The sequence below is a fragment of the Oryzias latipes genome, chromosome 13 (genome assembly GCF_002234675.1).
Source record: "Oryzias latipes chromosome 13, ASM223467v1".
NCBI lineage: Eukaryota > Metazoa > Chordata > Actinopteri > Beloniformes > Adrianichthyidae > Oryzias > Oryzias latipes.
In genome coordinates, this window is record NC_019871.2 from 11280461 (window position 1) to 11306631 (window position 26171).

At 37.8% G+C, this 26171-nt stretch overlaps 1 protein-coding gene across 2 annotated transcripts in view; it reads left to right on the forward strand.

The window, feature by feature from the left end:
- lrfn1 (leucine rich repeat and fibronectin type III domain containing 1) overlaps positions 1-26171 on the forward strand; it is a 162256-nt gene that overhangs the window by 62077 nt on the left and 74008 nt on the right. Inside the window, exon 2 of one of the 2 annotated variants that reach the window (XM_011482421.3) lies at positions 25017-25056. The exons of the other annotated variant lie outside the window; for it this stretch is intronic. The gene's annotated coding sequence lies outside the window, so the exon portion shown is untranslated. The remainder of the gene's footprint in view (positions 1-25016; positions 25057-26171) is intronic. 2 annotated transcript variants of the gene reach the window in all.

Below are 26171 nucleotides of genomic sequence, written 5' to 3' on the forward strand. Positions count from 1 at the left end.
ACCTCAGATGACACCATGTCTATTTCACCATTGACAGCAAAAAATTACAAAAACATAACATCATTTATGATGCAAAACATTCAATTTACAAGGACTCAATGAGGAAGGATAGGGTGTGGGACCTAATTTCTTAAGTTTTAGATGTTGATGACATGGGGATAGCAGGACAAACCACTCCTCCGGGAGCCAAGGGGCAGGAGGGAATGACCAAAGACGCAGACAATAGCTTAATTTCCATTACATACATGCTCAAAACTTTATCGAAACACAAACCAACTTACGCAATTAGTCATTTAAAAATATGGCAATGGATGTGAACAATACTTTGTTTTTAAGCAAATACATTCAAAGTTCTGTCATGGCACTAGCGCTCATCATCATCTATCAAAGCAGAGTGTGTAAGGCAGCGAGCTCCTTTCATGTGGGAGCACCTTCAGATGAAGTGATTCAGGGAAATCGTGGTTAGTGATTTTACAGAGGAGCTGTGGATCCAACAATTCTGCATGACACGCTTAACTTTTGATGAGCTAAGATGCTGTGGGACCTCTTGGGGTGTCCGCTGTGCAGTGCCCAAGGCGGCCAGTGGTGTCCCGTTGTTGGTGACGTAACTCATTTAATACTAAAAAGTGTTTCCACTGAAGTTTTGCAAAATATGTCAATTTCAATTTGTCTCAAAAACCGCCTCCTCCAATTGTAAAAACGTTTTTTTTTCGATATCAAAATTGAAATTGAAATTGTTCTGTTTGCGCAATTTCATAGGAAATGGAAATGCAGCAAATGTAAACTAAGTGACTGTCGTGAGATCGACTCCTGCAACACAACGGAGATGCATCGCAGACGGACCGGTGTAAATTCAGGGTAATGGATGATGTCAAGCTGAGCTCAAATTATTCTCAACCCAAAACAGTTTAGTGCTAAATCATTTTAAATGTAGAGTAACGTGGTATGGGTGATCCGATTGACCGACTAAATTGACAGATTGGTTTCTATTCCTACAGTCCAACCAGATCAGTTGTTATGAATGTGAAACAGTTGACCTTGGTGGAACAAAAATTCTTAATTCTATTTTTTTTTTGTGGCCCAACAAGACATTGCAAGCTTTTTGACTGCTGAATCCCTTTCCTATTCATTATTAATCAGCATTCATGTTTTTCCTCAACACCCACACCCTTTTGTTCCTGGTGGTCCAAAGTGACGTGAGGGCAGATCGCTCAAAATTATTAATCAGAAATGTGCAGAAAAAAACATGTTGGGGATTATTTGAAAGGGTCCGGTAGGACACTTTACAGAACACATTTGTTATTCAGAATTCACTCAAGTTTTGAAGCTTTTTCTTTTTTCTTCCTCAGGAAGGAATATAATTTTTTACATGTTAATGTCAACCTAATTGTAATTCATCATCACAGGGCAAAAGGAAACAATATAACTGATATTGCTCCATGACTAGGTTCAAATGAGTATTTTCGATTTAAATTTAAATGAATTCCAGCACTGTTCTCCAAAATATCTCCCTAATTGGTTATTATTTTAAAATATATATAAAAATAATCTGCCAAGTGTGTATTGCGGCAGTTTGTAGTGCTTGACTAAACCGCTATTGGCAGCAAAAATGAACTCATAAGTCACCATTCAATAATTTCAACCCCGAAATCTGCACAAAAATAAAGAGACATTGACAGCTCCGGCTCACTAAAGCCTCACGGTAAACCTAAATGAACAAAAATGGCTTCTAAAGGTTGCATGGTGAGGATGCAGACAAAGGAATCCCATTTGAAAGGGCAGAACACATGCGGGGTACAGTATGTAGTGATGCATTTATTCATTATATAACTGTTAGAAGACGTTGTTAAGACACTTCCCTTTTGAAATGGTAAACCCAGAGAACAAAGACAAGTCACCATATATTACAGAGCTGTGTGATATATCTGTGTGGACTGTTCTTCATAAACGCTTTCAGTTTGTGCCTATTAGAATTCCTTTAAAGCCTAAACTGCTGAGCTTAGTCAATACATTCCAATACATACGTACTTTTGATGGATTTTAATGTATGTTACATTTGAATTGTTTTCTTGCTAATTTTGGAGCATGATTGTCACAATGTTTATTGTCTGGAACATGCTCTTTTTGCTATCTTATCTAGAAAACCCTAATGAATATTATTTAGGTTTATTGACAGTTGCAATATTTCTGAAATCCCATTAGCGGATAAGAACTCTCTACAGGATTATTTTAGCCTAGAATACCTGACTTCGCAGAAACTTTGGTTTCAAGTTTGAGCTTTTTTTAAATAATTTTATTTTTTGAAACATTTCTAGTTTATTTGGAAGAAAAACAAAAAAATAAATGAGCTAAACTTTCAGTGAAGAAATGCAGACATCTCTCAAATAAAAATGTAAAGCCGATAGGAAAAAATCCACTGCTGCTTGCAATACAATTATGTTCTTTCCCTCTGCATCATTGCAAAAAAAGTGACATCTGGTGCACATTATCGCACTTAAAATTATTATTTTATACAAATATGCATAGATTTTGGCATCATTATTGAATTCGGATTCTTTTATCACTTGTACAAATTTATCTATGAATGTGTTGTTGCTCGTAAGTTTTTTTTTAGGTGATGATTTTGATTAAAAAACACCACAGTTTTCTGTGTATTGGAGCAGTGCTCGATGTTTAAAGATGTGGAGCATTTTGTGAAGCTTTATTTCTGGATAGGTTTCAACAACAAAGAAATTCTGAACCTTTTGGAGACTCAAAATCAAATTATTATTAGTGTAGCTTTACTTTGGTGTTGGTAATTCTGTACTCCTGATTCACAAACCCAGAAGTCCATTTGTCACTTAAGTCATGTAACTGTAATGTGCACAAGAAACACCAAATGGGAATGAAAGTAGTCGTCCTGCAAATGAAACGTCTTCTTTCAATAAAGAACAACAAAGAACAATGAAAACATTAGCATGTGAAATTTCAAAACGCCGAAAACTGGCTAATCAGACAGAAGCATCACACAGATATAGAGGAGATCTTGTCTTTCGTGGAGGAAGAAGAAAGGATTGGAAGTGGACAGCTGCAGGGATATCGATGAACCAATGGGCACTGCAGAGATCCTGCATGCTATCTATCAAAGAATAAAACATTAATAGAACTATAAATCAAACAAAGGAGCTCCCAAACATTTGTAACGTTATTAATATACTTTCTTCTCATCTGTTCAATCCAAGACAGTTTGACCAAATTGAGTTTATTGTTTCTGCCCTGTTTTGTTCACAGCGTTCACTTGCTGGACTGTAAGCTCACTTGACTTCAATCTGGTAAATGTACAACTTTAAATCTGGTAAATGTATAAGAAAAATGTTATACATTTACCAGATTTAAAGTGGTAAATTTATGACTTTGAAGCTCGTAATATGACTTTTTCTTTTTTTTTGGTGGCTGTACTTTTTTTTTCTGTGGCTAATACTCATAGCCCACAGGATCACAATATGTTAACATGAACATATTTTTTTAAGAACGACTAATTTATATAAACACATGAAGAAAACGAATCTATGCAATTATCAACAATTGTGACAAATAAAAAGTGCAACCTTTTTTTATTAACAAAATCGACAATACTAGACCACATGGTAGAATACAAGCAAAATATGTCTACCATAAAATTTCCGCTCATTTTTACAGTGCTGTTTTAGTATCAGAAATAAAAAAAAAACATTGATGTCCCCACTGATTACAAACTTTCATAGAGTTTCTGCAAAGTGTTTCCGTCATCTAGTTCTGATAAGGAGGCTTTTCATCTGTCTTTCCATTCCCAAGATTTGTCATCCACTCACATTTTCAATCTGGATCTAATACTTTGAGGATTGTGAAACAGCCGATATCTTTCATTCTCCTAATGTGCCTCAGACAGAAGACAGTCAGCCATCTTATGATACTGCTGATAAAATCCCCAATTTTCATCCAAATGTGTCATATTTTTGAGCTAAGGAAATGTTCTTAAAACAGGGATGTTTTAAGGTAAGTAGTCTACAAACTACCAGGGATCCTCATAAACCAATCAATTATTGACTAACTTAGAATACGTCTGCTAATTTCCTTAGAGAGTTTTTCTGAATGTTTTACCACCCAAGTTCCAATTTTTAACTGTAGAATAGCAACGACTGCAGCATCCATCTATTGATTAATTCTGCAATATTTTATGTAGACACAAGAGTGTTTCTCCTAGAAACCCTCTCTTAACAACCTGCACTTTAACTGTCTTGTTTTATTGTACCATCCAAACTTTTACATCAGTGCTAGTTAACGGCTACTTTCATTTATTTTTGTGCAGATTGCACGACTTTGTGGTCGTGACTAAAAAGATGGACCACTGAAATGAACTTGTTTTCTGTCTTCTCCACTTTTTGGATTGTCCACAAACTGCATCTTTATTATGTAGTTATAGTTTTTTTTTTCTTTCTTGAAATTGTGTCAACACACAATCAAAATTCTGGCCTCAGAGCCATCCATCAATCTTCTATGCCTGCTCACTCCAGTGTAGAGTCACAGGATTTGCTGGAGGAATTCCTGTCGACCGAAGGCTGAGTACAACCTGGACAGGTCGCCAGGCCAACGCAGGGCCACACACAGACAGATGTACTTAAACTCACTCTAATTGGAGAATTAAAAGTCTCCAGTCCACCAATAAAGCATGTTTTCGGACTGTTGGCAGAAGGTGAATAAAAAATCAAGCTGCAATTTTAACCAGGGCCTTCTCAGTGTGGGGCTACAGTTCTATCACTCCAACACTGAGCAGTTTTCTTAAAGACCTACTCCAAGTAAAATGCTGTTTTTCCTGTGATCTTTTGGCAATTTTCTGATGATTGAGGACATTTATTAAAAATGTAAGCTCAAAATTGCCTTTTTTGGTATTTCTTTATTCAAATGGTTTTGAATCAGGAGCAGACAAAAAAATGCAGTTTGTAAAAGAGTGCATCTGTCCACAAGCTCCCTGCTCCACTCCATTCTTATTAATCCACTTGTAGACGACTAGATCCATGAACGTCTTGGTTTTCCTCGTCCGAGCTGGCTCTTAACTGTACAGGAAGGCTCCGACATCAGTCGCTATTTTGTTCACTAGTGATGTTAGGTTGATGGTGGGAGAGGCCTGCAAGCTATAGCGGAAGAGAGTGTAAACAGAGAGCTCTCAGCAACAGGGAGGGAAAGGAGGAGAGGGATTTCTCCACCAAATTTTCAAAACTTAATCTTTTTTAAAACTATTAGTGGAGATTAAATTTAAAATTTAGATTTAATTTTTTAACTAAATGAGAAGGATTTGTTTGAAGCCACATGGTTTATATTACTAAAACAATTTCCACAGAGGTTTTATCACAGACATGTTTCATAATAAATTAATAGATTTCCTTTGCTCAAGACTTCCTACAGTAAGAAACAAAAAATGTAATTTGTAGTCAAAAAAATGCATGTTTCCTTTTTCCTTGAACCTCTGCATCAGAGATCTTCTGTTGCTTTTTAAGGTGTATTATTTGAATTATCTTAATAGAAATCTCAAGTTATTTCTCTTTTTTCTAGTGTAGCCGAGAAACCAAGAGAGACATAAACTGTGTCTCTGTTTATTCCAAAACAAGATAAAAAGAAAAAGAGAAGGAACTGCCTTTTGCTACACCACAACCACATGCAGAGTTCATGATATTAAAATGTCACTTTCAATGCTTATTTGAGATCCTTTCTTTTTATCTTTATCCCTTCCATCTTATTTTTTATTCAGCCTGACTCAACATCATGCCACATGCTGAGTGGCGTAGGGAGAAGGTCCATGGTGAGCCACACAAAGAATCGGGTTTCTGTAGTGATTAATTCAGATTCAAGCAATTGAAAGAATTGGGGGATTTTAGGTGTTAAAGAGATGTCTTTTTCACTGGCTTAGCAGTGAAGAAGCCAGAAAAATCATCCAAGTCGAACACTTTTTCAGGCATGCAAAACATGCAGACTTAAGCCCCATAATCCTTTTCAATATCACCACAGACGTGAATATGTTGACATAAATGAAAGGGCCACGAGAGCTGTCTCTGATCACTGGCTTTTTTTTTTTTGTCTCTGCCGTCAGTTTGCTTTTATTAGCTTTCATAAGCCCCAAAACACTGTAATAACAACAGAAAAAAAAATATTTAGACCATTGATAAAACATTATGTCAGACGTGGGTGTTATTGTTTGCGCGACGTTTGTGCTGCCTGCAGATATTGAAGCAAATAATTGGGTATTGAATGCTAGCACTTGAAGGACGCCTCTGGGTCTAAACAAACGCTGGCACTGTCTTCACGTTCAGTCAAAATGAGACTGTAGCTGTGGATCACAAAAGGGCTTTTCGGGTCTTTTACTGAAGCGTCGGACTGTCAGCATGGCTGTACAAGCCTGTCCAAGTCCAGCTGCTTCTGACTGTCAGAGGGAGCCACGAAAACAAACCTCTGACAACAAAGCAGCTCAGGCAAATTTAGCTGGCAGCTCCGTTCTGATGTTGCTGAAACTGACTTTGTTTTTGTTGCTCCTGCCCATATGAAGCTGTCCAAGCCCCCATTTGACATGCTGAAAATAGTCTTCTGCTTTGATCGTGACATATATTTCCGGATGTTCTTATTATACCCTGTCAATATTTGTAGCCACAGCAGCCCTGGCCCTCATTAAAGTTTCATTGCATCTTATCTTGCACTGCTTTATCAGAGCCTCTCCAGCATAAAGATGTGCGTATCATTGAATTTAACAATGACAAACCGGAGATTTTGAATGTTTGACGACAGAATGAATCAGAAACGGAAAAATTACCCCACAAAATCCATTCATCCCCCCTTTCATTCCATGTGAGGCTCATTCATTCGAAGCACTCATGTGGTGCAAAGCCAGGAAACCACTCTGATCTCTGGGGTTAGAAAGCTTCAGTTTAAACTGAATTAGTAAACTGAAAAGACACTGTAATTACAATCTGAATCTAAATTATTTTATGAGCTGCGATTAAAAAGTCTTTTAGCTTTTAGATAAGTGAGATGTAATTTGCTTTTGGAATATGAAGTTACAATCATGCTGTGTGGCTAAAATATAATCAGTTTTTGTTCCCTCATTTTTTTTGCATTGTTTGATAATTAGCTGTAGTAGCCTGCCTGTATTGGGATTTTCAAAAATGTTGTATATTTTTGTCCCCTTTTATTATATTGACGATAATAAGCTTTGGGCCAATAAATCTTCTTTATCTGTGTGTTTGTTGCCTGAATAAAATGCAGCACTTTAACTTTCTGTGTACAGCTCTAAAATAAAGCTCACCAGAAGACCATTTTCTAGTTTCATTTATCATTAAGAAGAGTTATATCAGTGAAATTACTGCCACGGGGCAAGATAGTTTACAATACATAACCCCCTCAGCAGCCAAGCAACTACTTTTTGAGAGGCAACGGAAGCCTTGTGAGAGGCAAAAAAAAATGCTTAAAAAACTACATTCTTTTTAATTATTTTGCCTAGCAAGGATGGTAAGGTGACAGAATAGGGCTTTGAGTCAGCTTCCCACATTGATGTTACCATATGATGCTCAGATGAAGGTTTCATTTATGCAGGCAGAATGAACGGCAGCTTCAAAGTCCAGTTTGGCATCAAAGTAAATAAGCATTTTTATTTAAACATTTTTAAAGGTAAATTTGTCTTACTTTTACACCTTTTTTGCTTACAGTCTAGTATTATGCCTTCATCTTCCTTTTATTTAGTTCTAAACCAAAGTCACATTTTGAATAAAGTAAGAATTTAGTGATTATATTCCATATTTTTAAGCTAAATTTGTTTTATTTATTTTATGTACTAACTGAACCATGTCACGAATATCCGAATGGATGATGCATTGCGTCTGCTTTGTAATATGTGTCCCGGCCACAGTCGCTAATGTAAAGGATGCTCTCACTGTATTGAAAGTGAAACGGCACAATTAATCAAATAAGTGCGGCTGTCTGGATGAATTAAACAAATCATCTGTCAAAGTGAAGTCGGTGAAGGACCAGTGAGGGATGGCTAAAACCTGTGCATACACCACTTCACACCATTAAACTGGTGTGAAGAAGAAAATAGGGTGTATAGAAAGAACACTTGTGGCAGACATTGAAAGGAAACACATAAATCTGCAGTTTATTTATGTCAGCTAAGGCCGATGAGCCATACTTTGAAGGAGGAGCTGATGGTAGAGTCTATAGTGTACTTGTTTAATTGTCATGGAACTATGACATGGAACTATTTTCTTTGCAAACTTTTTTTTTTTTATTGTTGACTGTGTTAACGTGCTAGTTTACACTAAACTGCGAAGCTTTCGACAGTAAAAAATGACGAGTAGAACATTTCAGTGACAATGTTTCACTGGTTAATTTTGCTTTGATGCTGTTATAATGAAGGCATATGTAATGACAGCAGCTCTGATGTAAAAAAAGCTAACATTTAAGGACGGAAATGAGACTCATGAGCCAAAATTGAAACCAACATTTATGGGTAGAAATGGTGCTTTACTGAGGAAATAAAACAAACGCATAACTTCATAACTGATTGTTCATGCCTTAGTCACATCTGCTCTTATGGGTGGATATGGGCTGACTGCGGATGAAAAGTGGTCAATCTGTATGGGGAAGGCAGGAAATAGCAAGATTGTAGACCACTCAGTAGTCTACAATGGACAGTTTTTCTGTGGGCATGCTGTGATGGACAGCTTGTAGCAAATACTTACCATATAAGGGTGAGTAAGTGTGAAGTAGGTGAGATGCACACACGTCGTACAGTTTTTTATTTTTTCAACCCCCTCCCGAAGCCTATGCAAGGAGCCCATTAGCGCTATTAAAATGATAAGTGCACGCTCCTTGCACACCTGTAGCATACTGCACACTTGCAGCTTGACTATTAAGCGACGTTCACAGTGCCTTAGGCAACGTGCATTCAAGCAGCCACTTCCAATGAAAAGTCAATGTAAACACGCGTTTGGGGCCTCCATGTTCAAAACTCATTGAATGCGTGTTGAAAGTTAAACCAGTCAATCTTTGACCAATCAGGGACTCATAATTGGTAGTGACATTGGAATGGCGTCCCTTTTAATTCATGGAAGCGCCAACCGTGATCATGAAAAAGAAATTAACAATTGTGGCTTGTGCCCGGCCATAAAACTATTCTGGAACAGTGGAATAGAGCTGTATAAATCAAAGCCTGGAGCAAGATTCGCAAAATTTGCACCAATTCAACATTCAACATTCTTCCAACTGTAGGTGGTAGTTATGGGATAGCGAGAGCCCAAATGCTAAACGTGCATTCTTGTACATGCGGAACATGCCCGGTGTAATTGTAGCATTAGAAATACTTCACGATACACTTACCACACTCGTGACAATTGTACGTTCCATTTTGACATTCCTCAAGGTGGCTACAGGAGCCACAAGGAAAATACAAGACACACCTGCACTCCCTATAGGGCTCCTGTCTACAATCCTCCACGGATCCAGACAGTCCAAACCCTGCAGCACCCCCCATACAATCATGCATAAAATGTGGCCTTTGAGAAAAATATTGTATATTTCTTCTACATCTTGCATTCAACAGTTAAAAGGACTAGTTTTAGGACATGTAACAGTTTCTGTTAACCCTTGATTTCTTTGTTTTTGGGAAATCACAGCATGCATATATGCATGGAAGGAACATTGCAGGTCATGAAAACATATGTTTAGAAAGGACCAATGTGCAAAAGACTTTGTGGTGTATTTGTGCTCCTTGGCATCTCTTCCCCAGGAACCATTCACTCACACAAGCAGCTAAATTGGATTTTATTTTCAGCCCAATAAAAGACAGTCTGCTGCTTTAAAATGGCAAGCACAGGCAAGATCTGACAAAGACATGGAAGATGATATCCTTTTTATGTTGGTGGTTAACTTTATCCAGTTTTTCATTTTTTAGAAATGAAAGAAGTGAATAGTTCATTTTGCTTTGCAAACTCTTCATTTGTGCATCATTATTTTAGGGTGATATTGGTATTGTTAATTGAAAACTTCTTCCCTATTTGACTGCAGGATTTTCTGTTTTAATGTTCAGATCCAGCACTTCTCTACCTCAAAGCAAATAGGCTGAGCCGCCATTTAATATTGAGGGGCAGTATATGCACTCAATCTGAGTGCAAAAACACTGCACTCTGATTCACCGCCTCACATCCTGGTTTCCAAATTTAACTCCTCTCTTAACACCCAGGCTCCTTCTGTGTACTCATAAAACTTTTTTAATGGAATTTTTTCACTTCCCACTGTCAAATAACAGTAATAAAACTCTGTAAAAAAAATCCCCATGCAGCAGAGTTCAGCAGAAAACCAGATGTGGCACAGATGTTAAGGGTTCCCAATAGATTGTCATTTAGAATGCAGACACAAGTGATTCAAATTACACTTGAAACCAATTACCTCATCAAGCGTTGGTGTCAAATGTTTAGTTTTTTTTTTTTTGTGGCTGTATTTAAAAAAAAATATTAAAATGACCAATAGGATGAAAAACTCTCTTTGCATCTAAACACACAATTTCTGTTCTTTTAGCTCTGATGATGTGCACAACCCTACAAATTATTTTGAAGACCCACTCCAAGCAAAATTGTGTTTTGGCTGTTTTTAACCTTGTTTTTGAGGCATTTTTCCTCACAATGAAGGACAAATATAAAGAAAATTAAGCTTTAATTTCTATTTCTAAGTATTTCTTGATTTAAATCTTTGTAAATCAGGAGGAAATGAAATAAGGCTGTTAAAAAAATAACTTGTTTCTGACAGAAAATACCACAAGCTCCGTGTTCCGTTCCATTCTGATGAATTTATTTGTTGACGACTAGATCCATGTAGGTCTTTTTTTCTCGTCCAAGCTGGCATCTGGCTTAAAATTATAGGGCTGGATGGGGATGGATGACAGGAAGTAGGGGCGGGCTTACTCTGCACCAACAGTGCACCAACAGTCCCACCCACAACTCAGAGGTGAATTTCTAAGGAACTACTGGTGCTCTGCAGAAGCGACATCCTAGAAAACGACACAAGGTTTTTTGCCAAAAATGGCATAATCATAATTAAAACACCACTGGGAATGCTCATAAAATAGATCAAAAGATGATCGGAGTGGGACTTTAATAAAATCATGATTTGCACTAAACCTGTTGGTAAATGTTAAGCAGAAAATGGAAAAATAAGTAAGTCAATAGTTCAGTTGCTTCTCTTAATTATTACCTCGTGAATCATGCATTTGCTTCACAAATCCTGACCCCTGGCTGTCCTTTACCAGCAGTCATAACTTGTTCTTGGCATTTCCTGCTGCAACAGCCAGCTGCAAACAACAGAATAGTGGTTGTGTAACTATTCTGAGTCAATCCCCACACACCTTCACATTTGAAGGTGTCCTCAGAGAATATGCTGAACTTTAAGCTCCTGTGCAGAAACCTTGAGTTTAAGTGTTATGGATGATTAATTAAAGTTGCAGCTTTTTGGAAATATTTTCCAGCTTTTCAATAAATGTGTTTTGCAAATAAAGGCTGAGGTTTGAGATTGCTGAGGTTTTCTGCAGAAGCAGGTTACACTCTTTATTTCTCTCTGCTTATCTGCTGTGTTAATATACATCATTATTCTCTTCTTTAACATCAACTCACTTTCTGTCCCTATTCAGTCTTCTAGGTCTCCTCCCTTGTTGCTCTACCCTTTAACCTAAACTGGTAATTTCACTGTCGTTTCTCTGCACGTCTAAATCATCTCAGTCTGGCTTCCCTTCATAAAGCCATGTCACATAGCCGCTATATACATTTTGTGGATTTTCCATGTATGTAATTTTCATCTTTCATGAAACGTGCATGATATACGTAAGTCATAAGTGTTTCTTGCATTTGTCATTCGTCGATTTGCGCTGATGTCTGTCTAGGGTTTCGGCCGACGGATCTTGATGTGAATTTGGTTTTGAAATGTTCAAAGATTTTGATTGGTTGAGAATTACGCAGTTTATGTAGTTTATACGCAATTGTTACATAAATCTCACAAAACTGTGCGTGATTTTGCGAGATGCACACACTAACCTATAGCTTTCCACGTACAGTCAGGACCATAAATATTTGGACAGAGACACATTCTTTCTAATCTTGTTGCTGTACATTACCACAGTGAAGTTTAAATAAAATAACTCAGATGACATTGAAGCCTTTGAAAACCCTTTGTTGGCAATGACTGCCTGAAGTCTTGAACTCATGGACATCACCAGATGCTGGGTTTTCTCCTTCTGAATGCTCTGCCAGGCCTTTACTGCAGCGGCTTTCTGTTGCTGTTTGTTTGTGGGCCTTTCTGTCTGAAGTTTAGTCTTCAACAAGTGAAATGCTGCTCAATTGGGTTAAGATCAGGTGACTGACTTGGCCATTCAAGAATATTCCACTTCTTTGCTTTAATAAACTCCTGAGTTGCTTTGGCTGTATGTTTTGGGTCGTTGTCCATCTGTATTATGAAACGCCGCCCAATCAGTTTGGCTGCATTTTGTTGTTTTATTTAAAATTCACTGTGGTAATGTACAGAAACAAAATTAGAAAGAATATGTCTCTGTCCAAATATTTATGGTCCTGACTGTATGTCTAACAGACGTTTAACTCATGTTTCACCAATGTATAACTTTTATATCCCGTATATTTCAAACGCATCACTTTCAAATTATGTAATTGATGCACAAATCACTAACAATTGCATATAAAATAGTCGCAATAGTCTAGACCCCACTCCCATAGTTTAAGTGCCTAGGATAGCACAAGTTAATGTTGTTCGTTTGTGATAAATCTGTGAGAATTTCACATAAAGACTGTAACTTTTCACACTCTTTGCACGTTTATTCACATATGACAAATTTCCCTCTGTGCAATACATACAAAATGTACTTAGTGGCTGCGTGACATGGCCTTACCATTCAACCAGCTGTCTCTCTGATGGGACTTAACTACACATTGTTGGTCTCACAATGATTTTGCTTTCCTTCTCGTAGACATTATTTTGTCCCTCATCACACCTGACACTTCTCTCCACCTTTTCCAACCTGTTTGCACAAACATCTTTACCTCTTTCCCACCCTCTCTGCTTCTTTGGACTCCTAATGTTCCAGATTTACATACTCATATTATGCCATGTCCTCCCATACCATCATCAATGCTGACTTACTAAATGGCAGAAGCCACATCTGCGTTTCACTGTGTGGATTCTAAACTGAGCTCTGCATGTGGAAGCTGGAAAATCAAAAGTTGCTGTACCAAAGCAAATCTGCCTGCTTTGCCTCTCATACCTTCTGTTTATTTATGTGGTGCTGATAAATGTGCTGAGCACGCCTAAGTGTATAAATAGCTGTGTGGACATCATCAGAGAGTGCAGCTCACATGGGAAAGAGGGAGGGGAAGCGCTCACAACGAAAGCATCAGATCATAAGCAGCACAGACGATCCTGTCTGACTCATCAAAAATAAAGGGAACGTCAGATTCCTCTCACACTGGCGGTTGGCATGACAGGGCTTCATGGGTAACCAGGCTGACCTTTTTGGCCACTGGTGCAAAACTTTGCATTTTGCCTTTTAAACAATTATGTACCTGATGACTAAGTGTGGGTTTCATTTACCATGTTTGCTTTGGTTTACTGACTTAGGTGCATAATATGAGACATCACAGCGAGCACTTTTTGTTTTTTATAATCCAAAATAGCATCTTAAAAACAGCACTTATTAGAGCATATCTTATTTGACGCGATTCTTCTAGGCAACTTGTACTATTGCTCATCATCACTTTGGCCCCATCTGCACTTCATGGAGGTTTTGACTTAACCCTTTTAGACCAGAGCTTTACCTCCAGTGTTTACATTCTTTCGACAACTGTAACTGTTCAACCGTTTACAGAATTAACGTAATTCCATCAGACTCTGTCGCAGAGAAAAGCGCGCTTTGCCCCTTTGTGCAACACTTGATGATCGTAAAGTGTTGCACATCTGTGCTAAGCCGAAATGAAAAGCCGTTCTTCTCCATATCACAATAGACTGATTCATTCAGGTCACATTAAAGATTAGAGAGATAAAGTAAGTCAGAGAGCATGTGTTATTTAGGTATCTCCGGCGACATCTCTGGCGTTAAAGGGTTAATGCCACGTGGACATCACAGTTGGCAATCTGGATTCCGGGAACTACTTCCAATGCAAGTCTAGGTATATGTGCTTATATGACATTTTCTGGCTTCCGTGTTAAAAACTCCTCTGTTCTCACACATTTGTAAGTCACATACGTACTACATACAAAATATTCAGCTGTTGAATGCGAGTTAAAATTCAAAACAGTTGAACTTTGGCCAGTCAGGGACTGGGACTTGGTGGGGTTGTACAGGTAGCATCCTTTTCAGTACCAACTGTTGAAAATTTGATCATGCAGGAGAAATTAATGATTACGATTTTTATCCGGCCAGAAATTTATAACACCAAGTCTTTCATATATGGGAATAGAGCAGTGAAAGAAAAAGCCTAGAGCAATATTAGGGAGATTTGCCCCACTCTGTGAGTACATGCGCTAGATTCAGTTAGCAACAGTCCAGTGTAAACACCATATGCTAAAAACACTTTCAAAAACCTGCGTTCAGCATGTTCTTGAATGTGGATCCCGTGCGTGGTGTCTATGTAGCATAAGAAAGAAATCACAACATCATAGCCATGAAAAATATAAAAGTTAAACGCCATTCTTCCTCTTTTCCTTATTTTTTAAACATTCTTTCTCTTATGTATCTGTGTCTGAGGTTGTTGCTTTTTCTGGAGCTCTGCTACCTCCAGAGATCTTTTTCACCATCCTATCCTTTTGTTGTAGTCAGTCTGATCACTGTGGCCACATCATGAAGTATATACATCACAATCTGTAGAAGCACAAGTGCGAAAGTTTAATAAGGCATAGGATCCACTGTGTTCCGAAAACCAGCAAGGACTTAAACTCTTGCATAATAACTTGAGCGAAATATACCCGCTGTACAAAGCTTGGCAAGCATATGATACATGTCCTATCATTTTATAGACAATGGACAGAAGCTAGTGCCTAGCTTACGTTTAGACCAGGAATGGGCAACTATAGGCCTTGAGGGTTGGTGTGCCTGCATGATTTCCAGATATCCAGGCCCTACTCATGATTGATTACCTGGTACAGGAGTGTCCAGCCAATTAGACAATGCCAGAGCTAGTATGTTGGAAAAGATGTAGAAATGCAGCCTTCGAGGCCTAGAGTTACCCACTCCTGGTCCAGACAAAAGCTTACTGAAAATAATGTGTTGTTGTCATTGTTGTTCAATTGTTGCCATATCATAATTGCCCCCAGTACCATTGTTTACTCCCTGGATTCCTGCGTGGCAGCTTTCTACCTTTCCAACCAAGCTACCCAGCTGCTTGATCTCCGAGGGACTGATTCTTAAGCAATTTTTTGATGCCAGTATTGTATTTTATGGACTTTACGTCTCTTCGGTATAAGTCGCAGCAGCCAGAAGAAATATATAAATAGAAGCACACCCGTTGTGCTTTCAATGGAAGGCCTTTCTAACGTGCTCACTCCTAATTGGAGAGAGTGGTTGCCATAGAAATGTAGACGGACCAATCACAGCTCAATGAGAAAGTCTGGTTCCAACATGGCGACAGACATATAATGGAAAAATGGCGACTAGATTGACTTCATTGGGTTTGAACCAAAAGCAAGGCATATTCTATGGGTGACGTCATGCGTGGTTCATCCAGTTATATATTATATAGTCAATGGCTGATACATACACCTACAGTGCGCTCTAGTGGTTGTTAGTGGGAAAGTAACGCTTATGTGAGCTTATTTATTTAAAAAAAAATTACAACTAAGTTGCACCTGAGTGTAAGTCACACCCCTAGCCAAACTATGAAGAAGAAAAAAATGCGACTTATAGTATACTTTGAAAACTACGGTACTCACTTGTTTCACATTCAAATGCAGATAAATATTCCTGTTGTATTTTAAAAGTTTTATGTTAACCCTTGTGCTATCCTAGGCAGTTTAACATTGGGAGTTGGGTCATCTAGACCCACTAGACAGTGCGCTGAACCTTTTTTCTTCAATGATTTGTGATCTTCACTGGTGTCCATGGATTACATGAAATCTTTCCACCTTTATCCACCTCTGTCATGGTAGGGAGAACACGTCAATGTGAGGGTGGGGTCATCTAAGATAGCACAAGGGTTAACTGACAGCAAGATACATCGTTGTGTTGTCTGCATACGAATTGCAATGTCAAGAATTTGGTTTATGTGTCAGAGAAACCAGTAAAGGTAAACTAGGTAATTAGCATGGGGAATAGGAAATTGAACCAGCAAGCTTTCATCAACTGGAATATGACATAAGCAAAGTGATGCTAGAAAGAAAAGAAAGTCTAAATAAAAAGCTATTCTCAGTTGTAAATTTAAACACATCTAAGGTCACTTTTGGTGTTTCAAATACCACTCTCTATTTTTTTTTCTTTTGAAAGTCATCCTTTTATGCTGGATGTTATTACATTCTGCTAATACTGTGAGGAACCTTAAAGTCACCTTGGCCAGGATGTGTTTTCAACTCACTCATCAAAACAAGTCTCTGGAGGAATCCTCTTTTTTTTTAATACTTTTTGTTATAGAAATTGTAAATATTTTAACCTAAAACGACTAAATACCTACGTTGAACATTCATTTTCAGATTAAACAGCATTTGTACTTATGTAAAACAGATGTTCTAAAATCCAAAACATATACAAAAGAGAAAATATGTTTCAGGGTGTATTGCTTTAAACTGATGTTTAGGACCAGAGTGCTGCCATCGTAAATGCATGCTTATTTATTTATAGTGTTTTCTATAGAAGCACTGGGTCCAAGCTGAAAAATGCTTCTTAAAGACATGTGAGAAGTCAGGCAGAATAAAAGGGAAGACATGCCCGCATTTATATAAGGCTTATGAGGCTTCAACTTCACACACTCCACCATCTTTCTTCCTTCTATCTCACACTGACGGGGGCAGAAGGTGGTCCAAGCCCAAGGACATTTTGACACATGCTGAATAGGGAATTGAACCACCGAGCTTCTGACTAAAATATGATGAGTCTGATAAGGGAGGCACATGCTTCCCATATTTCCCCAGTGTAAAAATGCTCTTTACCTAGCATTTTCACCAATGGTTCAGAGATTGCGGACACACCCAGCAGTAGGTTCCGTTTCTCTCTTTATTGGGTTTTTTTAGCAGAAACATCACTGGCCTCTGGCCACATGAACTCAGCATTACAAAAAAATATTAGCAAAATTAGTTTTTCAAACTTTTTTAGGCACGCTAATCAAAAAAAGTTTGTCGTTATGAGATTGTTTCATTTGTTGTTTCAGGAAAATAATCCAAATTTAGATTTTTCCAAAGAGCTGCCAGTTCATGTGCACTCAAGCTCTGAGGCAGCAGACAAATAGATGTTTGTCCTTGAGAATGGCTGCAAATAAGAAGCTTATTGGTTGGTGACTGGGCTTTACAGCATCAGAAGAATTTAGTTGAATTTCAAATGTGTTTTATATTTGGAGTTTGCACTTGTGTATGTAACCTACACCAGTGGTATCCAACCTTTTTCAGGTCACACACCAATTTAATGACAGACAATGTTTTCACAGATCGGCCTGTACGAGAAAGACGTGGGCATCCTATATCTTTTTTTTTAAGATTCAAGTTTCCCTTAACTTTAATGGATAAAGTATGTTTACATTTCCAGTGAAATATCTACAGCTGGTTTAAACTTAATTACAACTCAAGACTTTCTGGAGGTACCATTAAAATGTGATATCGTTAAACCCATAACTGTCAAAGTGGAAGCTAAAAAAATGGACGCCAAGGTCAGCCTTGTCTAACTTTTAAGGGTGGAAAAAACACGGTCCCTAAAACTGGTATTTTCTGAATATAATAATTTAATTAGCAGCATCCTCGTAACATTGGACAGCCAATTGCTGAATATTATGCATTACTTGTTTTGCTCTGTGTGAACAACTGTCACAATAAATCCATATTTGGAGCAAATAATGTATAACAAAACCTACATATAACATACATATAACCTAATATGACCTACAAAATAATGTAGGTCATGTTTTTTGTGGTGGTTTTTTGACCACCGATCATATGCCTAAAAACGACATAAGTATACTTCTAGAGTTTTTTCTCAACAGGCCTGCTCTTCCAACACAGTTCCAATGTCCATGCATGTTTATGTATCTGTGTGGAAGTTTGAGAGTGCAATACAGCACCAGTTAACATACAACCACAATTTGCAGGATGACAGCTAAAGCAGAATAAATAGCTCCAGTGTTATGTGCAGTTTGATAATGTGTGCCTTCTGAATAAATCAATTCCTCTGAGGCGAGTGCTTTGGGGAACACGAACAAAGGATGGATGCCTCGGTGAAGAGCGGCATCCATAACATTTTGCATCTCACATCACCATCATACATCAGCTGGAATGCTTGCCTTTGGACCCTGTAACTGCATGCATTAAATAAGGGACAGATTTGGATTTATTTTTAAGACGTCAGCTGGAATGATATTTTGCCATCCATTTGTGTAAATGTGAGACGCCAAAGAAAACTAAAGCAATATTTTTGCTTTCAATAAAGCTCCTAATTCTGAAAGTTGCTTCTATGCTGAGGTCATTTATAGAGCCTTACCTTGTTTGCACTTAGGAGAGAGGTTGGTAAATACTTCCTGCTTGGACAAATAGCCCATGCTGGTACCGAGGCTGATAAAAATAAGAACTGTTGAGATTCTAATCCAGATTACTGCATTGGCAATTAAATTTGACAGACGGGAATCAAAGCGTTTCCTATCTTGTCATTATTTGAGGAAAAAAGGAAAGAAGTGGAAAGCGGTTCTCCTCTCTTTATCTCTATAAGCTTCAATTAACTGTGATTGGTGCTTGTGTGACTGTAGCAAAGTGGGAGAAAAAGCTGTAGCTCAGTGGAACAGATCTAGCCTACATACCGCAGTGCTGAAGGGTAAAGAAGTTTGCATTTGAGCTAACCAAAAAAATAAATATATATAGACTTTTGTTGCCTTATCGTCATTTTTTTCTTACATTATTTCAGTATCACTTAAGTTTCAAAGCACCAGGAGTAAGTACAACATTTTCAAGCACCACATTATTCAACTAAAATATTTTCTTAACAAGTTATTGCCCATTTTGGTTGAAAGTCCTGCATTTCATTGTTCCATCATTAACAAAATACGGTGGCCCAGAGGTGTAAATCTCACCAACAGATCATTAAAAACATTAAAGATCACAAAAACAATTACAAAAGCATTACATTTAAAAAAAACTAAAAAAAAAAAAAGCTGGAATGAAATAAAATGCTTCAGTAAACAAAACTAATTTCCAGAAGTCAACATGAAAAGTTAAAAAACAAAATGTAAGAAACCAAAAATAGTGGGTATTATGGTACAATGCTGATTTGATGATAATGTTTGAGTTTTGAGGTTCTCTTAATATGTTTTAATATGTTTAATATGTGCGGAGCATATCTGGTATCGCTTCATGCCAAATAACATTGGGTTGAAAAATGGACAAATGTCTTCATGAAATCACAATGTTCCATAGATCTTAGCTTTTCCTGTGTTGTAGATTAGACTGAAAGAATGTTTTTTTTGTGGTAAGTTTTTAACTTTTAGTGAACAAAGAGTGACCTTTTGACTCCTCCCTAATGCTTTTCTGCACCCAGCTGCAGACACACCACTGCAGCTCACATTACACTTCAGATAAACCAGTTAGAATCTAACCCTGCATTTGCAGCAGATCCACACAGGGGGACGTCCTAAGGAGCATAGTTAGAAACTTTAAAGAGCGAAAAGGAGAAATTAGCATCACTGTGGACCACTCCTTGTCTGTTCCTTAAGAGAGATATTGTTTGGTCCATCACACTAATGGGAAACAAATTCTCTGTATAACTTAAATTTTGGTTATTGCTCCTTCCTTAAAACTTGCTTTTTCTTCATTTTGTTTAGCTCAATCTTCTCCCGAATAAAAGATTTTTGGTTTCTGAAATGTAATTGTTTATTGTTTGCTTTTTTAATTGTTGCGATCATTAATACATTTTTGCATTAAGTGATTTGTTGGCATGATTTCGAACTTCAAGACCACTGTAACAACCAGTGGAGTTCTCATCCAAGCAACATGCAGATGTCGGCGAGTTCACTGTGAGAAAGGATGCTAGAAGAGACCCTCTGTGCTGAAATGTCTAGTGTCAGTATGCAATGAACTAGGAACAACAATTTGTCACTGTGCTGGGGCATCCTGCACGTTTGACTGCGTGGAAACTCAATCAAGGGTTTAGCGCATCTCTGCTTTCCGTCATTGTGTTTTGGGAGCTCAGCGCTGACACATAAATGGAGCGCGGAACGAAGCCGGAGACTTGCTCTGCTGTGATCGATGGCTGGGGATCAAGTGAATTTAATCTGATACCACAGGTGATAAAATCTAATCCCATTTCATCTCAACTGCACCGGCAACCGAATCAGGCAAAATACTTGTTTAAAAACACGTTTGAAGGCAAAATTATTTTTAACATTAAAGAGTACAACTGTGATTTATAGCAGTTGTTTAGATTTGATTGACAGTTATGATGCACAAAGTGTTATTTTAGGAACATAGAAAGCATTTGATCATCCTGTTTGTAGCATCTGTACATTGTTTTTGCAAAAACCGGACTAATTCTTTATTTATAGTTTCATATTAGTTCAGATTATCAGCCGCTGATGATGCCTTTTTGGAGAGGCGGTGAAGTCTTGCATCATTAGTGCTTTCACATGAATCTTTAAGAAGATCCCAATTCTAAACAAAGCTAACCTCAAGCTCCCAGCAAAATTGGAATGTTATTTTTGTTTTAGGTTGAATCAAAATAATGGATTTGCTTCTTTTCTAAGTAAAAGACTCACTACAAAAACAAAATGAATCAAGGGCATTATCTTTCTGAAAAACTTTCAGTGGAAAATGTGTGCTCAATCACAGCAGTACACGTCTATTTTGCTTCTTCCTTCCATATCCGTCACTCTTAGGTCAAGGGTGAAGGATATATGGACTATACTTCTCTACTCAACCACTCAGAGAGCTTTTATACTGCAAACCACATTCATACTTGCGCATCAATGAACCCATCAGAAGCAATGAGTCTGGCTCAAGGACACAATTACACATGGACCACCAGGATCAGGGTCTGAACTATCAACCTTGTGATCTGCAGATCTGCAGCTGCTCCATAGTAAAAAACCAAAAAAGCTGGTAGATTAAAGATTTTGTCTTTGTGACAAAGACCCAACTGGTCAATTGAGGGCTTGATTTGAACTCCAATTCATTTCCTTGTAACACCTACTGTGTTTGGCAAGTTTAAAAACTCACATGAACTCCACTGCACATCATTTAATCCTTGTGCTATCTTAGATGACCCCACCCGTGCATTGACATGTGATTCCTACCATGACAAAGGTGGATAAAGGTGGAAAGATTTCATGTAATCCATGGACATCAGTGAGGTTCACAAATTATTGAAGAAAAAAGGTTCAGAACTCTGTCCAGTGGGTCTAGATGACCCAACTCCCAATGTTAAAGTGCCTAGGAAAGCACAAGGGTTACGGTGCACTTGCATCAGTTTGAGTTCACTTGCAAGGGAACTCTGGTGTAGGTGACTTCAGAGTGAGCAATCTATTGACTAGTGAGGTGACAAAACAGTGGAAATCAAACTAAAAACCATCCAAAAACATGAATCTGAAGGATTGCTGACAACCTAAATGTTGACAAAGTAAGTAAATGTGGTGCAGTGACCCACGTGGATCTATTTGTCTGCAAGTGGATGCGTCGGAATGGAGCAGAGCAGGAAGCTTGTGGCCTGCTGACTGTAGCGCCTATGTAACTGTTACAAACTTTTAACAACTGCATTCTTTCATCTGCTCCTGATTCACAATGATTTGAATAAAGAAAGCCTCAGAAATGCAATTTTAATCTTAATCTTTTTAAATGGAAAATGCAACAAGAACATGTTAAAAAACACAATTTTCATAAGGTGGTCTTTGACATAAAGTTAAGGAACTTGCACTGATTGATTTTCTTTGTCCTTTTTTTTGTCTTCAGGCAAGAGTGCCCAAAATGCAAAGCCTGTCAAAGATTTCCTCTTCCAGTTCAGTCCACTTCAGTCTTTCTCTTCTTGGCATGCCTGCCAGTCCTCACGCTGTTTTAAAGCGATTATAGAAAAATGACAAATTACCACTTAATGAATGTTACTATTATGGAGGAAAAAATGTTATAGGTCTTCTAAAATAGCCATCTGGAAATGAACAAACATGTTAGAACAGCTGGCACTTATGGAGAGTCATGCTCCATCCATTTTTTATGTACAGTTTATGCTGCTGGTGCTGAGCTGTAGACTATATACCAATGTTTGTTTCCTCCACCAACAACACTCAACTGACGGAGACAACAAACACGTGTATTATGGGTTGTTACACTTGAAACCCTTTTCTGGTGATCTGACATGATTTCTCTGTCTTTACCTTTTCAACTAAAGGCTTACATAAGACCATTAGGCAGTCAAAGGGGCTAAAAGTAAACAGTACTCAGTGACAGAAATCCTGGATTCAGTCCACAGACATGACGTGTCTATGTGACAGTGAAGGCAATTGCTGTGATTTTTCTTCAGGGTAACATGTAAGTGACCCAGTTTAACCCACAGCTGAAAGAAAGAGCAGTTTTTCCTTCCTTTTTTGGCTGAACTATATCCTGTAATTAGTTTACTGAATGTGCGTTAAACAATGTATTTTACTTTTAGAAAAAAATCTTTGTATGAAAACATTAATTGAAAATGTTAAGAATCCCAAGAAACATTTGCAAAATTTATTTTTTTTGTTTCTTTTTTTTTTTTATAAACAAAAAACGGACACAGAACTGTGACAAAAAAAGTCAGTTTTCAAATTTCGGAGATAAAACTTTGCAATGTGTTTTAGTCAATCTAAGACCAAACTTCAGCGACAGTTGGGTTTTTTGGTGTCTTTGACATGTTCTTGTAGCATTTTTCTCACGATAGAGGACATTAAGACGAAGCTTAAAATCGAATTTATTCAAATTAGTCAAATCATTTTGAAGGAGAAGCAGATGGAAACACCTTGTAGCTGTGACATAGCTACAATGGCAAGCCACACATTCTCTGCTCCTCTCCATTCTGATGCATTCACTTGTTGTATTTCTCATCCGAGGTGGCATCTGGCTCAAAACTATATGGCTGGAAAGTTCCAGTATTGCTCACTTTTTTTGTTTCACCACTAATGTTAGGTTGGGGTTGTTAGGGGCTAACTGCTAGTGGGAGATCATGTAAAGAAACGAATGATGGGAAGGAGGGCAGGCTTACTCCACCCCAACCATCCCACCTACACTTTAGAGGCAAATTTCTAATGAACTACTGCAGATCTGCAGAAACTATGTCCTAGAAAATGACACAGGAATTTTGGGTATTGCCTTAAAACACCATAATTATAGTTAAAAGGCCTCAAGGAATTGTTTTAAAATATTTTAAAAGATGATTGTAGGGAGTTTTTAAGTAACAAGTTAGCAAATTGTGAATAAAAATGGGCGATTTGAGTGACACACTGGCTGGCAGCCAAAGATGTAGTCTGCCTTTGCCACTGTTCCAAACCCCCCCAACCTTAAATAAAACAGAAGACATGTCTGGAAAAAGGATGTATAGGTTGTCTGGGTACCACAGATACACACTTCAGCCTGTATGGATGTTGTTTTAATGGACTGCATTTAAGTGAAATGGATTTCGATTAGAGAAGTACCGATTGCTCACCTGGTGACCAAAACAGCCACTTTTTAAGCTTGATGGGAAAAACGATGCTGGTCACAACTCTTTTAGAAAATATTTATTCAACTTATGCAAAGGATGTTTTTTAGGAGAATCAAGTTTTTATAATCATCATTGGAGTTAGTTAGAGCTAGCTGTCTCCAATGATGATTTGATTTTTGTTTCTCAGTTGCAGTGACAATTTTTCATCACAGGACGTGCATACAACAATTTGACAGCAATTACAGAGATAATTGGACTTGTCAATGTCAGTCCCATCTGTACATGTATGAATGTGTATGTTTGAACTCAAAAACAGTAAAAAACACAAGAAAAAAACAAGCAGAAAATCCTCTTCATGAAATGCTTTGGACGACTTGCTTTGTTTATCCCTCCACCACTGTGTCTTTGACCGTAGTCAGGAAACAAATCGAGCTGTCTTTCTTGCATCTTGAGCTGAATTTCCTTCTCAGTTAATTTAAATTGGGCAAATACCTCTGCTGACTAACTCTAGTTACAAAGTGGAAAGGCTCCGTAAATCACTTCTGTCTTTGTTAAAAAGCTGGAGTTCCAAAGAAAATGGAGAAGCAAAATTTACCAAACTAAACTAAACAATTTACAAATTAAATAAATTAGAATTTAATCTGAAAAAGATCAAAACATTTTAGTTTTAGTTTCAAAAGTTTAATTTTTAGCAAATACCAAAAGGCACATTTTATAATTTTACTAGTATTTTATATGTATTTAAGTTGCTCGGTAATCAAAATTCATTAAGTCCATTTGCTGCTTCTAATGTTTTCATTGGAAAATCAAAAATCTGAAGTTTCCGTGTATGATCTGTGGGTTAATGTCAATCTCAAAAAAGTGTTCACATACACACACACATACCACACACACACAAACACATTATGCACATAACACCAGAAATCCTTTTTTACCCGAGGAAGCGCATAAGACAATATTTCTGCTTGAAAATTTCATTTCATCTGTGCAGAAAATGATTGTTTTGCTCCTCCAGACTGGGATGCAGTGAGAGATTAAATTCTTAATTGAGCCATTCTGATCACAAAGCTGTTTTTAGACCTTTGTTTTTGTTAGTTGCGTGCACATTATGTGACTTTTTATTTATTTATCATTGCAGACCGCTTTGAGGAGAAGTCGGCGTGGAATATAACATCTGGGTAAGTTCCCCAGCTGGAACACAAATACATGGAGTTAACAGCAGGAGCTGATTTAGCAGTTTTTACAGAATTAAATTGTTAATTTTTGCAAGTCAACAAAGATTATCGATCACTCTGGGTCAGTATTTGGCTCCACAGTCTCTCCATTTTTTTTTTTTTTACTTCTTTTTCTATCTTATATTAAGACAAATTGAGCCACAGAGAATTCAAAAGCACAGCATTTGATTCTGTCCCTCGCCTCTGCCACATGCAGCTTTCACCTCGTGTTCACATTGGAGGGAAAGAGACGGCCTCTGCACAACGACACTGTAACCTATCTTCTCACATGGGCTGGGCTGGGCTGGCGCCAGGGCTGTTTGCCTCATAGCCTGCGCAATGGGAGTCAGCTCTATTATCAGAGCCTCTGCTTTGCCACCCTGCAGCAATGCCAGCATCCCCTGTTCCAGCAGATTTAATTCCTTATCTCAATTTAAAAAAAATAGGAAAAAAATGGCCCACTGATGAACAGCTGAAAACAGCATGAATTATTGTTGGCATGGATTGAGATGGCATATTAAAGATGGCCTGATAAAGGTGCCTATAATAGTGCGTATGGGTGATAGATTATCTCTATTATAGAATCAAGTCCTGACTGTGCACGTGAAGCGTGTTCACATCTTCAGTATGCTCCGTTTGTTGGAGACAGAAGAAGCAATCCTCGTGTTTTTGTTTGCAGATTAAAAAAGCCACTTTATCAGCTGCTGCATCCCCACACGACAAAAACTCAGCATGAACTACAGCCTCGTGTGTGCTCCGTTTGCTAAACCTCTTGCAATTGTCACCTCTCTCAGATAACAGAAGCCGAGCAGCTATCTGATCTTCTTATTGTGACATTTCTCACTTCTTGTTTTTCCTCCGTTTTTTTTACCCTCCCCCCTCATGTGCTTTATTTTTTACAGCTTGCAAAATGTCTTTACTTATTTTAAAAGGCTTTTTGTGCGTTATTTATGATTCAGCTGTTCCAGCTTTTTGCTGAAGTCTTTATTGTTGCCTGAATGATAACAACCGCAGCTATTTTGCTGTTTCACTTCTCCGACCATGAAGCAAATGTTGGCAGAACATAAAAACATATGATG